This window comes from Pithys albifrons, chromosome 16 (genome assembly GCF_047495875.1).
Source record: "Pithys albifrons albifrons isolate INPA30051 chromosome 16, PitAlb_v1, whole genome shotgun sequence".
Classification (NCBI taxonomy): Eukaryota; Metazoa; Chordata; class Aves; order Passeriformes; family Thamnophilidae; genus Pithys; species Pithys albifrons.
In genome coordinates this window covers 7,367,912-7,384,936 of record NC_092473.1, presented here as the reverse complement: position 1 = coordinate 7,384,936, position 17,025 = coordinate 7,367,912, and the positions used below count along the sequence as shown (strand labels likewise).

The 17,025-nt window shown below is 40.2% G+C and overlaps 1 long non-coding RNA gene across 1 annotated transcript in view; it reads right to left on the bottom strand.

Annotated features, from left to right (window-relative positions):
- The window catches only part of LOC139679254 (uncharacterized), a 268,799-nt gene that overhangs the window by 100,106 nt on the left and 151,668 nt on the right, over nucleotides 1–17,025 (bottom strand). Inside the window, exon 9 of the long non-coding RNA XR_011699173.1 lies at nucleotides 7,339–7,408. This is a non-coding gene — a long non-coding RNA (uncharacterized lncRNA). The remainder of the gene's footprint in view (nucleotides 1–7,338; nucleotides 7,409–17,025) is intronic.

The window sequence follows — 17,025 nt, the reverse complement described above, 5'->3', positions numbered from 1 at the left end:
GGTTTATTTAAAGACCAGGAGACAACTGAAAAAATAGAGTTCCTGAGGGGAACAGCAGAACAGCAGCTCTGGGGCTGACCAGCAATCCTGGACATGAAGGGCTACAAAGGAAATCCGAAAATACCACCCTCTGTGACACACGTGGGGAGTAATACAATGTAGAATTAAAACAGAAAGCATCCAAAGATACAATGGGATAGTACAGTATCAAATCCCCACTGAAAACATGTTGGAAATGTGTCTGTTTCCAAAGAACACTTTGTCAGACTGTATTTTCAAGTTAACACTTAAAGCAATTTTTCCTCAGGGCAATCTCAGATTAAAATAGGGTCCACCCTATTTCAGATTGCTTCCTATCCCCACTTTCTTTCTCTGTTATTTAATCAAAGTGTGAATGTTGCTGTATTTCTGATGTGGCACTATCGAGTAAGGAAATCAGAACCTGCAGCCTCAACTTTAGTTTACTTGAGGCTAAAATTTACCAGTCACCAGTGATTTCACCTGCTTTGCCTCAAAAAGTATTTGCTGAAGGGGAAAAAGCCTTTCTGATGGCATCTGTGACAACAAAACATTGGTATGCATTAGAGAGGCAACAGCACAGGCAAAACATATGTGGGAGGCTGATTCCCCCCTCCCTCTCTCCCTCCCATTGGAATCTGCTATTCCTGTGGCAGAGCTTAAGCCAGGCTACAACAGTGCCAGGCTTTAACTAGACATTAATTCTTTCCAATGTATTTTTCAATGTAATTTCTAGACATATTTTACATTTTTATTGCAAATTCAATTCCCAACGGAGCTCAAGTATTTCAAAAATTATGTGAAGGGCTGCACTTCAACAGACTGTTAACTTTTGGAGTAAGAGGCAGGCAAATACTTATCAGCAGGTGGCTGCAGTTATAGGGAAAGGTAATCTGGGACCAGAAAGAGGACTCCAACACTTATAACTTTATTAAAGTGTGATTCAGTAGTACCAGGATATGAGTCACAGATTTAAAAGTGTCGCACTTGTCAGACAGTTTGTAACCACACTGAGTTTCACAGGAGGGGTTGTGGTGTTGCATGTGTTAAACATGTTAAACTAAACACCTTCCCTGAACTCAGCTACTCCTTACACTGTCACACCTTTGCCATCTAAGCAGGTCAGGCTCAAACAAAGAAACTTTTAAGAAGGGTAGGAAATTTAGCTAATGTGAGAAGGAATTTACAGGATTTAAATATAGTTACACATTGTTAAGAAACACTTCATGCACCCAGTTTCCCCACGGGAGGCAGATCTTCCTCTAGTTTTCAGTGGACACCAACTCCAAGTAAGAATATCAACCAGCTGACACATGATTGCCCTTCTAATATGAGCTCCATCCAGCCTTTCCCTGCAGCGAGAGGGTCAGTGCACCCAACCATGATCTCTGCAACTCACAGTATTAGTAACAGTCAAATCACCACAAGGTATCTTCAGATGGGTTTATAAAGAAAGACTGCATAAAAATTCACAAGCTGTTTTCAAATTGAAGCAGCAACAAAAGTTCTTGCAAGAGTTAAAGAAGGAGAGTTAAAGAAGTTGCATACTTAAAAAAAGAATTCACCCTCTAAATCTCATCTTATTTCAAGATTTTTATTTTTTTTAACCTGGGACTTCACTTTGCACTGTTCTGCTTTGTTCCCAATGCCACCGACTCTAACAGGCATCTTTTTGTAAGAGACTTCCAGTCCTAGGAAGTATGAAGTCCTAGTGACAAAAAAAAATAAATAACTTGAACAATTTATATTTTTAAAGTAATGAATTAATATTATATTCTGATAATGTATTTTAAAAAATAAAACATGAGAAAACTATGCTGGAGGGTACTCAAAATGCCATACCAAATTAAACTGAAATGCAAAAAACTATCCTTCCATGCTGAAAGGAAAAAAGCTGCCACAAGAGACCTATGTTACCAACAGATAGAGGAAACAGTCAATTAAAGACTTCCAGATTAATCAAGATTGGGAAATGCAATTTGGATGATAGAGGATCTTTGGACTTTTCATGAAAAGGAACATAAGGAACATATGGACAACCAGTGTCAGCTGAACATCCACATTTGATCAGACCACTGAATATTTCTGCACCTTTCAATACTGTTCCATCACACTGTGCCCAGGAGGGAAGTACCTTCCAAATCATCCCTAATAGGCAATGGACTAATTAACTGAGCAGAAAGGCATCCAGAAACTTCTGTCAGTCTAAGGCAATGATTAATCCAGCAACATGGCTTTTAATGTCTTTGAAAAACAGTTAGGTAAGATTTCCAATTACTGCAGATTAAGTAGAGATTTACAGATTTCAAAGGCTTTCTAACAGTTTAACAACTATTTCAAGCCTTCAATAAAGCATTAATCGATAACAGATGTCAATCTCCTTTGTTTCTAAATCCAAAGGCAAGGAGGAATACCTTCCAAAACAACCCAAAACCATACTTTAATAAAAAGCAATAAAGAAGTGTCTCCTATTCACGGGAGCTGATTACATTGACCAACAAAAACAAACAAAATCCAGAAATGACTTCCCATAAAATGCAAATAGTAGCAGAGAGAGAGAAATAAATACCCAGTAGAATTGCTTTTTGGAGGCAGAGAATGGAAAAAGAATAAAAAGAAAGCTGCTTTCCAATAACCCAGAAATAATGGTATTACAACTACCCAGCCAACAGAGACAGAAAATGGGTAACTAGAGGAGAGTGACAAGAACCAGCTTTTAGTGACACAGTGATAGAAAGGAGATAAAAAAGCAGCAGCAAACACTGATGCAAACAAGTATTTGTAAACACCAGATAAAGAGCAGCTGAAGGCAGTAACTCAGGCTATAACATGGCTGATAAAGCAGCCTTGCAACCTTCTAATCACCTGCAGTCCCAGGACTCCTGTTTTTGTGAGGACCAAATAACTTTGTTTTCATAGAGCAGTAAATTTCATGCACAGTTTTGAAGTGCCGAAATAAGATCCATCCCTTAGGAAAGCAGACAGCTTCCAGGTAATTGAGAACTGGACATGGAAGTGGAATTACAGTGCAGTTTGGATAGAACAATTCCCATATGGAGACATTCCTGCAGAGCAGGATGTCCTTATTACCAGAGCACTTGCAGTATCCAGAGGCAGCATCACTTCACCATTTGACTCTGCACTGGTAATTTCTCATCATCCCACCTCATCTGCACAGGAAGAGTGGTGGAACAACAAAACACCAACCAGGCACAGGTTGTAAGGAAGGATGTACAGGCTTCATAGAAATCTGTCACTGCCATTTAGGGATGCACAGAAGCTTTGGCAGAGGATTATCAGAAGCTATTCTATATACTTTCTGGTATTATATAAGTTTATATATGTTAAGTAAGATGATATATGTTAACTTGCTCCCTCCCTAAAAACCAGGCAGGTCTCAAACAGGCTTTACATACCAGTGGGCTTCCACCCATAGTTTGTCAAATCAGCCCCTCAGAAGCCACCCAAAGGACACACAGACCTGACTAATCAGAGTATGGCCAAAGCCCAGAAGGAAATGTCACTTGAATACTATTAAAAACTGTCTCTGAGCATTTGCCTTCACTGGGTGTAAGTGATCCTGAAGCACAGAGAAATACCTGATTGAACCTTGGGCCAGCAATAAATCCAACATCACTGAAGGCTCAGAATGCAGATGGATGACAAATGTGCGTGAGACAAAGCAGACAATAAAATAATTGAACATTAGTCTTCTTGCAATTAATTTGTTACTAACTGACATTGATTGTACCTTTCATTTTGGGTTTCTGTGAAGCTATTCTTGATCACAGTTTCTAATTTGCCTGAAGCCTTGTGAGGAAGCAGCATGTGCAAGAGCACAGGGCAACACTTCCCATGGCTCCGTGCTGTGACATTCCCAATGAGTCCTTTTTGCACAGACCCATTCCTATTTTCTATACATCTGTACCAGAAGCAGAACCTTTGCACTTGCTAAAGGCTTTGAAAATCTACATACTGTATGCAGCAGATTAAAGTTCACATCAGGAAAGAATCAGAATTCAAAGCTTTGAAGGCATTCCAGACTTCGCTATACATAAAAATATCGCTGCACACTCCCATTAATAACAAAACTTACAAATCTCCTCTTGAGCCTTCAGCTCTGAATCCGCCCCGGATTCTGACAAACAGCATGCAATTAAAGATCAGAAGGGTACAGGGCAGGAAGAATCACATTTCTAAACCTCTCTGGAGGGTGCCAGAGCTGCACACGTGTTGATAGGACTGTTCCCTTTACTTTGGTGATTATACAGCAAAGTGTTTAGAACCCTTTCCTAGAGAGTTAAAAATGCACCTGAACAGAATCACCTAGTGAGTGCCTTCAAGGTCTTTATGCACAAACATTCCCTTTCAGAAAAGAGGTTCCTGTTTCCAGTGACCTGATTGATTGGGGGGTTTTTGAAGGTATAAATGCAGTCATGTATTTTGGTCTACTTCTAATAAAAGTGCATCAAACACTAAAGACAGCACAAAATCAGGTTTTACCAGCTGGAGATCTGTGATATTTTTGGTCACCCCAAAACTCTTCATAAACTGACAATCATTCTCACCCTTATTAATTCAGCCTTTTGCTCCCTTAGCTGTAATTAATTATAAGAGAAATCAAACAAAACACAATTAGGTGAAACTAAGTAAATTTTAGGGACTCATGAACATTTTATTTCATATGAATTTTGATCCTTGACTGTACCTAGTGAAACTGAGGGGGAAAAAAAATCAACCCATAGGGGTGTATACACAAATTTTAAATCTTATTAAGCATCAATCACTTATTAGGAGAAGTCCTAAGACACAGTAGCAGAATTGCCTCATCTTGAGTCTTTTGGACTGACAGAAAGACTTGGACATGGTGTTTATTGTTGTTCAACAAGAAAGAAAATATTGTTTCATAGTGTGCTGTGTGATTAAGTGTTCTTTGTTACCCTGTGCATTTTCCTGCAAGATTCATGCCAATTTAGTGTGGTAGCAAGTCTCCTGCAGAAACTGCAAATGGAAAAATATCTGTAGCCTGGAAAGCTTTTCCCCACTGGTACTTGTTAGGCTCTGACTGAAGAAAGGTCATTTGAGAGAACCCACAACAACCCTCAAGTTCAAAAGCCAAAACTGAAAATTTGGCAGATATTAAATCTGAACCTGCTGAGCCTCACACTGCATGTTTTAAGGTACAAGTGCTCTTCTGTGTGGGGGCAGAAACCTTCCCCAGCTCTTTTGGGAAAACAACTAATTCATATTTTTTCATTGGTTATCCACCATTCAATTTGAGAAATAATTTTTACTGGTTCAGTTGAATTTACAGTTTCCACAGACTCTTGAGAAGATTTGAGTCTTGCTGTGGCCACCAATCATTTGGCCTTTGTCACAGTTTAGTTGTGGCTTGGTTTACTTGTGAAGGGTTTATTAGGATGAGAGATACACAGTGAATGTTTCCATACCCATTGAGTTGGATTCTGCCACAATATTTAAATCTTCAACACAATTTTCAAATATATATACAAGTCTTATTATATTTACATACTTAGTCAAGCATTTAGAGGCACAACTCAGACTTCAAACCACCAGATATTAAATGCTAGATTATTTAATCTGGTGCCTGTAAAACCTCCAGTTTCTTCTTGGTATTTAATAATCACAGCTTGCAAGAGACATGGAGCAAAATAAACCACATGTCCCTTGTTTCATTAGCAAGATATTTTATCATTGGATGAATACAGTTTTTCATCCCATTTTAGAACATGCAGGTAGACCATAGCAATGTTGTTTTCCTGCTGGTTTCTTATTGATCTAATCCATGTGGGGTTATTTCTAAAGGCATTCTCTTTCTGTTCAGCAATTTTAAGAGTATCTAAAGCAAAACAGTAAAGGGGCTTGAAGTAGAGTGATAGGCTGAAATCACAGAAAAAGTTTTAATAAGCTTGACAGAGGAATAAAAACTCTTTCTTGTGACATCTGTTACAACTGGAGGGAAAAATCCAAACCCCGAGATACGAAGTACTGAATCCTTTTGAAGCCATACCACAGCTGAATCCAAGGCTGTTACTCTTCTCCAACGGCACCTGAGTGTCTGTGAGTACAACTGTTCCCCACCCTTGCAATGACAACATTAGTTTTCAGATCTTTTACCCCTACAGATACTTGCAAAGTTTAAAACCATAATAAAATTTTACCTACTATTAGCCAGCAACGCTGAAATGTTAATTGCTTTAAAAAGACATTAACCTAAAAAATAAAATTCTGACATTTACTCTCATCACTAGAAACCAATTGTATCACAAGGATAGCACTGAAGAAAAGAAGTCATGATTACAGAGTTGCTAAAAAATGCTTGAATGTTTTCAGAGGCATAGGCCTGAGTCACTTAAGCATTTAATTCCTATTGATCTTCAACTCAGGCACCTTTATACCTTCGTGCATCTGAGACTTGCATTCTTAAGGCCTCTCAATCACGATGGAAAAAATGTACCCTATCACTTGCTAAAGAAGTTCACACTGGGTTGTATTTATGTCAGCTTTCATATGGGCAATGCTAGCAAAGAGAACAGCAATCATTTTCCTCTAGCTTGGGGCTTGAAACAAGCTCTCACTTATACAGGAGTAAATTCAGGGTAATTCCATTTACTTCATTTGATTGGATCTGGCCTCTTGCCTCTGACACTGCCTGTGGTAACAAAAATCTGTACAGTAACAATTTTTCCTATCCAAAATAAGATTGAATTTTAAGAAGAGCACTTACTAAGAGGCATGTCAAGGTCTTGCACTGCTTACAGATTGTAGCCTCTATATGGATATTTGAGCACAAACAACAGATTACTTTTTGCAAAAATGAGAGTAGGAAAGTCATACATAGATACAGCACTTGCTACAAAATACCTTCCCCTTCCACACACAATTACTTTCCAATCCCCACCACCCCAGAAATAAAGTGGAAATTTAAACACACAAGTCATGGCACTTCATAAACTACATTGGCAGGGCAGAAGCTCAGGATTAGCAATGCAATAGTTAAGAGAAAAAGGTAAGTCAGATCCCTAAACATCTTTGCTGGCACGGTAAATTATTATAACTGCTTTTGTTGGCTCTGGTATGACTGTTCCTGGCACTGCCCTGCCAGCAGGAGCAGGTGTGCAGCTGCTGCTGGGCCAGGTAACACAGCACTGGGAAGGGGAGCCAAACTCAAGCACTTGCAGAACACCTTCCATCATCCCCACAGCAGAGTTGCAAGTTTGGCATATCTTTGCACCATTAGTCTTGAAAATTTTGGCTTTTCTATTTAAATATACAAATATTCCATAATAACTTACTTACAGTTCCCTGTGATCATTATTCTTTCCACTGAAAATTATGGCCACTGGAATCCTCTGCACTGCAGCTCAACCTGGGTACACCAAGAAAGAAAGCAAAGTGTGTCATCACTGTTGATAGAAGGATAAATATAGTGGAAGTCAGATTAATATTTCCAAGATTACTCATTTCTACTTCAAAAGAGAAGCAAAGATCATGTGTAAAATGACAGCTACCCATCTGGGACTGGAAAAGTCACCATATGGATGTCTTTCGCTAATTATAGATAAATTTTTGATCCAAGGGATTTAAACATAGGGATCTGTCAGTTCAAAAATATACTTCCTCTCCTCCCTCATTCAGACATTGCTTTGGTGCTGGTTAATCAATTAAGCAGGGCATTGGGTCATACACACTTGCTGCACCTTTAAGAAGGCAGTTCTCTACTACTTCATGCAACATGCAATCACATTTGTAGCTCAATGAAATAAATTTGTTACAGTAATTCCCTCTTTTTTCAGTTCAAAGGAGCCTCTAAAATCTTCCAGCCCCACAGCCCCCATATTCAGAGGCAATGAGACTGCATTGTATTACTGCTTCACACAGGGTATCTCTACTTGAACTACAGCATATACTCCTGAAAATCATTCTAAGTGGGTTAAAAGATGTTTCAAAAACATAATTATCACCCAAGGTAAGTTCTTCCAAGAGCAATTCATTTACATAAATTATTAAGTATGCATTCCTAACTTAGTGCAAGTTGATTCCTCTTGGACTATAAAATTATTTTTTCCCTTGTATTTTATCTGCTGAATTGACTGATTCATTCGCTATCAAATTAGTGAACTGGTTGCATGTATGTATAGACCAATCACATTGTTCTTCAGCCTTTGCTATGACACATTATTAGAATGAGTGTCTTGTCCTTGGGAGGTATTTTCTATATTTTTAGACAAAAAAAGGAGCTCCTGTAAACCCTCCAGCTTTTGGCCTCCTACTAGAACTGCAAACAGTAGCTGATACTCCAATAGCAATTATATCGCTGCCAAATGCAGAGGCTGCATAGTCTTTTCATGCCTGCTTAGCATTTTATAGCATTTATACATGGGTTGCATTAGCCTTTTTGTCACTACAGTAGAAGCTCACTTCACCACATAGAGGTAGCCAATGTGAGGAAAATTGCATCCCTAATAACTGAGAGGATCAGGGTTTTCCAAGAGCCCATCAGAGCACTCACATGATGCTCATGACAAGTTGTCCAAGGTGCCTTGGATGTCACCTTTCCCTCCCAGCCATGTTGGAGGTGGGGAAGAGCTGAGGTACAACTGAATTCATACCAGCAGCTGCTCTTCACTCCTCCACAGAGGAGTTTCAGACACATCATGGCATCTTCAGCTGTGCTTTACTCATACAAACCCAGCAAGAGTTCATGTCAGAGACAGTTTTCCCACTTTTCTTTTTCTGTCCTGGTAGAGTCTCACATTCAGGTCACAATTAAACCAAGAATCTACCACTTAGGCACACAACACTCCCTCCGTCTGCCCCGGACACACCTGAGTAGCTGCTGCCTGAAGACAACCAACATTCACCTTTGACATCTACACATCCCTGAGACAAAATGAAAATAGTAATTGCACCCAATCCATTTAGTTTGCTACTTAAAATACAGGAATTTTGTTTCCTGGAGCTCTCGGTTTTCTCAAGAAGCTGCCTGCAGGATCAGGGAAATTGCTTTCAGTACCCAGTGAACAAGGGCATATATTGCAGCTTCTCCCATTACCTTCCCTCACAGTCCAAGGGGGGAAAAGAGCGTAAAGAGATAATCGCAAGAAATCAATTCCTTGACTTACATGACTTAACACAGGTGGCAATGATCTGGCAAAATGTCTGTTGAGTAACCTAATTCTCAATTCAAGCATTAGTTAAGTAATCTTTTATCCTGGATATGTCTCTTATCCCACCAAGGAACTAGCTTAACACAGCATTTTCCCTCCAACTCTAATGCTACCCCATTTAACTTCAAGAGTTAGCTCAGGTCTCCTCACTGGAGCCTTTCTTCCCAGCATGTTATGGAAAGCTTGGGAGCTTGTACTTTATCCATGCCATGAGAGCCTTAACCAGGCATAGACACCTCTGGTCAGCTGCAGTCACAGTCCCAAAGGAAACGTGTCCATTCCCACAGACACCACCTGCAAAACCCTCTCACACCACCGCAGTTCCCATTAGCTTCAAGTTTTCCTTCCCTTATCAGGAAGTTTCCTACCCTTGTTTTTAAAAAGTGAAATTATGGCACACAAAAGATTTAACCCTTCAGCCAAACCAAAGATCCTACCCTTTCCTGGAGAAAATTCCAGAAGCTAGTCAACCTTTGAAAGGATCACATAAAATTCAGCTTTAAACCATCTAACATCCATCCTGTGCACAAGAACCATAATTCTCCTCAGCAGAACAAGGGTAAGACAAGGCACTAAAATTCTATACTGATGCTCTGAGCTCTTTGGTTTTAAACACAAACCAAACCTGCCCCTACCCCAGTCACTCTCCTTGCACTGCCTGGACAGCCAGCTGAGGTCACAAACATGCACTGTGTCCACACTGACACCCAAGGGAGGGCTTTTTCCTCCTCTGACGCCCTTGGAACACATCAAGCAGTCCTTCCACTGTCTGTATTTGCCCTGCTCTCTGCTGGCACTCTCTGTCAGTGCCCCAGTCCCCTAAATTGTTTCTAAAGTCACTCACCGACAAAAGCAGCTTCCATGGACCAACTCCCACCGTGCACGAACAGTCCCCACAGTCCAGCAGCAGGTAAGCCTTTATCAGGGGATCACAACCTGCTTTTTAACCTTTCTGTGCCTCCTGACCCGGGATCCCACTTCTCTGGGCTGACCTGCCTCATGCCCTTGCCAAAGTCACTGCCCTGCCCTGCCCTGCCCTCAACTACCCACAGGTGCCCCTCCTTCCCCACCTGCTCATCAGCATCATCCCCCTCAGCTGTGCTGCCAGGGGGGCTTTGTGGACACTCAAATTAATTGAGGCCTCATTATTTGTACAAAAAGCTTCACTTTAACACATACACACAAAAAAATAAGGAAGGGAGTGGATTTGGAAACTTTAACACTTGAGCTTTCTGAGCTCCTAAATACACAGTTCTGAACAGGGTCTGGAATCCTTTGTGAGAGGCACAGAAAGGCACAGGGAGTCACAAGCCTCACAACAACAACATCCTTAACTTTTATGATCAAAGAACTGCCTAAAGGCAGCACGAACAGAAACGTTCAGAATACGGTCCCAAAAAACTTACCTTTTTGTGAGAGTCCAGAGTTTACATCCTACTGAAAGGCAGCATCTGTTTCCACTTGAAGTTTGCAAGGCCAAACTTGAAAGAATTTAAAGGTTTGCTTTGGTTTTAAAAGCCCTGTGCTTGCAGTCTGTGCCCTGTTGTGCTCAGGAGAGCACTAATGTGGAAAAAGGGAGCCAGAGTCAAGCTCCTGACTTACCTGAAGCAGTAACAATAAAAACTCTCTTTTGTCACATTTCTGAAGAGCAAATAATTTTCACAACTCATCCAGGCCTTTCTTTGCCCCTTCCATCAAAGGCATATCACTCTAGAGAGAGGAACAGCTGATTTATGGGGCTGGAGAGAAGCAGAACTCAGCCCTGCTGAGGCAGATCGTGTTGGAGGGGAGAAGGGATGGGGAGGCAGCAAATGCTTCAAACAGCTGAAACTTCTCTGTCCCTCATTCTGGGATTTTGCTCTACAGGGCTGGATTTTGAATGCAGATAACCATACAGTGGGGTCGTGCTTTAGAGAAATTTCCTCCAAAATGTAGAAGCATTTTAGAAAAATATACAATACTTTTTGACGACTGATACATGCTGTGAGCCACCTTGTGAGGTGCTAAGGTCTCATGCCCATGTCCCCCAGAGATGTCAGTGTGTTACAGCAGAAATCAGCTTAATACTTTGCTGTTTTCAGAGCCTTGGTTTGCTAAGAATGGCTTCTTTTGCACTGAGCTGAAGGATTGTTAGGACTCAGGAAGAAATTTCACATGAAGTACCTCCTAAAGACAATATTTCTCCTAATTCCCCAATGCTGTCCTCTGTCTTAACAGGAAAGTCAGGGGAAGAAATGAGGAAATCCCTTAGCAGAACAAACAGAAAAAGAACCTAGCCTGTCTGCTGGTAAAAACATTAGGATTGATGGAGTTAAGGGATTGGCACAGTCAAGTTGTTTACCTGCTGCAAATATGAAGCACAATGTGAATCATGACAATTCCCAAGAAAAGAAGATCTATTTTAAAGTGAAAAACAGCATATGCTTATGCTTCCTTAAAACTACCTTCAGGCCTTTCATTAGTATCCCATGATAATACCAAGCATGAAAGAAAAGAAGAAAGTTTCTATATTTTAAATTTCCTTTAGAAGTGAGTCCAACAGTACATGGGTATTAGCAAGCACTGCTGTGAGAAAACATATCCAGGGTTCTGTTCTACCAGAGCTTCTGGTAAGGCAGCCAATTAAATGCATTAGCTGAAAGTTGGGTGTTTTAAATGTAGATATTCCCTATGCAGGGAACAAGTGAAGTGAATTTAGGTCCTTTTGATATAATGCTGATTTTCTAAATGTATGCAGATATATTTAGGGGAACCAGAGGTAAGTTAATGATCTGTCTGTCCATTTAGAGGGTTTAGCAAACAGGAACTGCAGAACAAATAATGAAGGTTGTGGTGGGAGGTTTATGTGTGTTGTAAGCCCACAAAATGTTCATCACAAAAAACTCATGCATTCTGATGTGCTAACCCAAATTAAAACAATTAACATCTACCCTATCAGCACAATATCATACTACAAAGTTAATGTTATTAAATATACCTACATCTAAGGCAAAAACTGTTTGCAGGCACCTACACACTGAAATCATCAAAGCCTGAACAGAATGTTTGAATATCAGCCCAGATGAAAATCAATATACTTTATCTGAAAATGCTTTAATAAAACCACTCATGAATTCATGACATGTTTCTTTGCCTTAGCACAGACCGACAGTTATCAAAGAAGTTCAAATATGTAACTTTAACAACAAATTTGACTTGGTCAGGGTGCTCTACATTCAACCTACCACTCAAATCTACTGTGGATGTCTGAGAAGGAAGTTATTTCTTACACCATGCATTGTGCCATATATTTTGTACTAAATACCACCTCTAACCTGTATTACAATAGTTTTGTTACTAGGTTATTCTGATGACCTATACATTTTGTAATTAAGTATTAAATAATACAAAGTAAAAGTAAGAACCTTGCTTGCATAGAAGCATTTTTTCCTCTGCTCATTATAAATAAGATTTTGGTAAGTTTTACAAGATGATAGGCTTTTTCTTTTCCTTAGTAGGACAATTCTTCTCTAGGCAATATTCTCAAGTTTTATGTCTGTACTGAGTAAAATAATTTATATGTGACATCATAAATGTCCAGTGTGCTTTGCAGACCTGTAAAGTCACAGAATGGGCAGTAATGCCCCTGTCTCGCAGTCTGGCTGAACGGCAGGAATTCCCTGCAGGCATTCGGGTTTGCACAGCAAAGGGAAAATAAGAAGTCAGAGCAGGCTGGCAGCTCGGCAACCTCTCCGGCACTCTGTGCAGCCTGGGCTGGCACTGATCAAGGGAAGGTGGCCTAAGACTGTTCCTTGTGCAGAGCCAACACAAGTGGCGCTGCTGCTGAAGTGACACAGCCTGCAGAGTGGCAGCAGCCCGGAGTGTCTGAACTGCGGGCTCTGCAGGGGACACCGGGCAGCGGGAGGGGGAACGTGCTCGTGGGAGGGCTGGCAACAAAGGCCCCTCATTAATCTCTTACACATGAATAATGGCTTTGCTACAACCTCACACAGGTCTTATGTTTATCAGCCAGAGCACAAGAAGCTGCACTGAAAGCAGAGAAGCTGCCACTGGAGATGCACTTCCCTCTGCTCAGTGGAATGTGTCTTGATCTTCTCGAGCACAGCCAGAGGAGATGGGGAACCTTCACTGAGGGAGCCTGTTTCTCCTACTCAGTAACCTAGAATTCTATAGTTCAAATAAATATTCAGCTCAGCTTCTAAAAAACCTATGCTAGTCTCCATGACCATTGATTAAGATTTTAAGAACTATGAGAGCTTAATTGTGTATTTTGTGTGTGCAAATGTATTATTGTGGCAATTAACTACAGTTTCAAGCCATGGCTGAGCACAGTAAGTTCTCTGACAGTCTTCATGCTGTCCACTGAATAGAGGGACAACTTCCAGAGTAAGGTACTGCCAAGGCTTAGTCATGAAATCAGAAACTCCTGTTCTTGCACTGACTGAAAAATTTTTTGGAATATGTGTGATCATTTATGATCTTTGCTTTCACCTGAACCTCAAGACACTCATAACAGGTGAACACAGTAACAATGACAATACAATAGAACAGATTTTGAAAAAGTTATCTGTGCTGCTCAGTATTGTACCAGGGAACTAAGAAATATTGGCCCTGAGGGTGCCAGGTGTTGATCCTCTCAGTTTTCTTTGTTGTTTCCTGTCATTGCTACTACTTTGCATAAAAGAAATGCAATTGCTTCAACAAATCAAAATTAGGGAATCTTGACAAATAATCATGCTTAAATATTTAGCAATATTTTAAATTTAAATAATTTAGACTTTAAAATGTATTTTTGACCTGTGTACACAAACTAACTATGGTGGTGTGAAGCATAACCAGGGTAATCCAAACCAGTTGTACTGTTTGATCTGCTACTGCCCAGCGCATACAATGTCAGCACAGTGCTATGAGTTGCCACACATTCACATCTGGGAGGCTTAGAACATTTGATTGGTGCTGTTTTCTGGCTAATTTTTGAGCTGATATGTGTTCATGTAACAGGAAGATGTCAGAATGCAGCAGCCACTCCAGATTGTGGAATAATTTTTAGCCTGAGTTGGCACTATTATGCTGTGAGATGTTACTACACAGTAACACAGTCTGACCCAGAAAAAAAGGGTATGTTTGACCTGGCATTCCTGTCCCTGGTGTGAGTGGATTATGCCATTAAGAGCTGCTGGCCTTGCCCCTTTGTTTACATCCATAGCCCAAGTGTGGATTTCTACGGGAAGCACAGACAGCTCAGCACAGATTTGCAGATTCCTGGAGCCAAAACCGTGGCTCAGAGACTCACTCTTTGGGCCCTTTATTCCAAATGCACTTCCAAACCCTTTGTTTCATCAAGGGCAGCAAAAAGTTAAGGCTGCCATTCAAATACTTCTGCCTTGTAGAACAGTCTGTATAAAATTAGCCACTGTTTTGACATCTATGCCATGTTTAACGTCGGTGGGTTAAAACACAGTTCCATTTTTGTACAATAATTTTGATAAAGCATTATTCATTGCTGTCTGATATTTCCATGATGGTCTCAGAAAAGGAAGTCAAGGGCTGCTATTAAAAATGTAAAACATGGTGACTGTGCTTTAATACACAATGCTTCAAGCTTCCCATGAAAATTTAATAATTTTTGATGTTTCAAAGAAACATCTGACTTAACAAGTGCTTGTGCCATTACTCACATGTATTTAAGTGTGTGACATTGTTGTCATCTCTTCTTCCGCTTCCACCCTCTGGAGAACATAACAGAGAGAAAAGAAAAAATCTCCAAAAATGTCTTCTGGTCCCTACAGACTAAAAACAAAATAAACATACACTTCAAGACATGAAGTCATTCAAGAAAGTTGTGCTTTAAACTTTCTGTCTCTTGTTACTACAGTTGTTACACAATAGCCCAAGACCAGAACAGCAAATGGGAGACAGACCCTGAGCCAGGACATGGCTTAAAAAAGCAGGTTTGAGGTCAAAAGTAGTTAAACTCCTCAGACCTAAGTAATGTCTTAAAAAGTCTTGACACCCCAGAAAATGATCAGGGAACCCAGACACAGGTAATAGGATTGCTCTGTGCATTCTGACAGTAGCCTTTCTCACAGGATATGAGACGAGCTTTTCTAGCACATGGAAAGGAGGGGCACAGTGCATTCTCTTTTTCAGGAAATTCCTACTAGAAAAGTAGTTTGACAGGTAGGTATAAGTTAAAATATTTCACACATTTCCATAGCTTGGGTAAGTGTAGCCTATTAGTGCACGCTGATGTAACCTGTGTGACAAGAGGCTTGGAACTGAGCAAAGATGAAAGAAGATAGAAGATGAAAGAGCTACAGCATATGATGTGCCATTGACACCGTTCTTGCTGTCACCTCTGTCCCCCAGCTCTTATAGATTAGGAGTGAAACACGACCTGCATGTAACTATGAATATATTGAAAGAGCCATAGGCAGGAACCAGGGGAGTACTGAAATTGGATAAGTATTTGAAGGACACTTCAAAGCGTTTTAACCTAGAAAAGAAAATTTGATACTTTTTAAATCTGATATTTTTCCTCTTATGGCACATTTGCACCATAAGAAAGAACTATTTCCCCTTACTTCTGAGCACTCACTTTTTGAGGAACAAATGAAGTGAATTTGGGAGATCACCTACTATATCTTGGGTTTTATTACTCAGGGTAAAAAAAGTGAAGTTCCAGATTTCATACCAATTTCCATCAGAAATCATTACTACATGCTATTTTATTTTCCAGTTCTTTCAGAATTACTAAATCATTCCATTGGCCTGGATGGCTTTTTTTATTCATATCTTTAATACCAGCTGGTTGGAAGCCCTTCTTTTCAGGTGTATATTTAGAATGTGTATTCACCAGATATAAAACCATAAAAGCAACACAGTATTTTCCTTACAGTATTTAAATGGCATTTATCACATGCAGCTGTGTGACCTTACAGTTTGTGTTATGGATCTTCAATAACAATTCTGAAAAAACTCCTTTCAAATGCATATCTGCAACTTCCTTTCCAGTATTTACAAAAGAGTCCAGCAGGTGAATAAAAGGTAAATTAATGGGGAAATGATGAAAAAATCTTTTGCCCTGGAAAATTATTGGAGCCTGTCACCGCAATTCCCAGCAACCTGCAGCAGAATTTCTGCCATAGAATGAGCTAAAAAAAGCAGCAACTATTCTACTGGCAGAATCACCAACACATCACTGTTCAGCTATCACTGAATATTACATATTACCATGTTAATAGTACAGACTGTGTTAAAGCAGCTGGAATGTAGGGAGTGACTGAACATCTGTTATTATCACTTATTAACTTCAGGCTACAGAACCTGGAAGTGCAGGAATAAGGTGGGCAAAGAAGATTCAACAATGCACTACATAACAGATGGATATAAATCTTTAAAGTTCTTTGAAGTTGCAAATAGCTGACTCAAAAACAATAACATAAACCCCACTGTAAGTACGTAATTTCTGTGCTCTTGTACCTGTGCACAGGTATGGGAGGAAACCAAGACTCAGCTCCATGAAAATTCCAACGTCTAGGTGTACTCTTTGCTCCAGCCCATGTGCCATTCTCTGATACCTGGTGCTTTTCCTCTGCACTCCTCTCTCCTCATGGTGCCTTAGATCTCCTGGCTCTGTCAGGAGCTCTTTCTTCCTCAAACACAGCACTCAAGTGTGTGTTGCTGTAAAATACCCACCTTGTTTCTAAATATTTCACAGATCTCCAGGATCTCATCACTGAACAGCTTAGGCAGTCACTGACACAGCAAAGGCCAAACTCAGGGCCAACTCCTTGTGATCAGCTGTGCCTCAATA